Source organism: Penaeus monodon, chromosome 20, assembly GCF_015228065.2.
Source record: "Penaeus monodon isolate SGIC_2016 chromosome 20, NSTDA_Pmon_1, whole genome shotgun sequence".
Lineage (NCBI taxonomy): Eukaryota > Metazoa > Arthropoda > Malacostraca > Decapoda > Penaeidae > Penaeus > Penaeus monodon.
The window spans coordinates 29,834,520-29,835,108 of record NC_051405.1 but is presented as its reverse complement, the minus strand read 5'-3'; positions in this window follow the sequence as shown (position 1 = coordinate 29,835,108).

Genomic DNA, 589 nt, shown 5'->3' with positions numbered 1-589 from the left:
AAGGGCAATAACACCTGCTCACTCATAAAAAAACACAATATATACATTTGGCATTACATCATCGACAATAAAATAAAAATTCAAGATTTGTATTTGATGTTTCTCTCGTATTCCCTTAGTTTTTCTCGGCCTAGTTGAGATGTAATTCATCAGGATTCATCGATAATACTATCCATAGATCCTTATGGTATACATAGGTTCATATTAAGAGTAAAGAAATACAATCAAGGATGTATTTTAATCTTATACATAACAGTTCTTTACATTAAGTCATATTCCAAAGTAACTGTAATATAAATTTTAAAATTCTAGAAGGAAAGTAACTGCAATATGAATCAGCAGTTGTCAATAACATAATTTAAAAATTCTAAAAAGAAGGTTACCTCCTCCCATGCTTTGTGGTTTGTTTCTTTGTTGCTGTTTTGCTGACAGTCTGTCACCTTTCCCGGAGTCTTCTCGTCCTTCGTCGCCTTCTTGGCCGAGGCCTTCCTTCAGCTCCTCCTTGGAGAGCTTGAAGGAGCCGGAGGCGCCGGTGCTCTTGGTTTGCTGCAGGAATCCACTGGTGACGCCCCTCCTCAGCGCCTGCTTC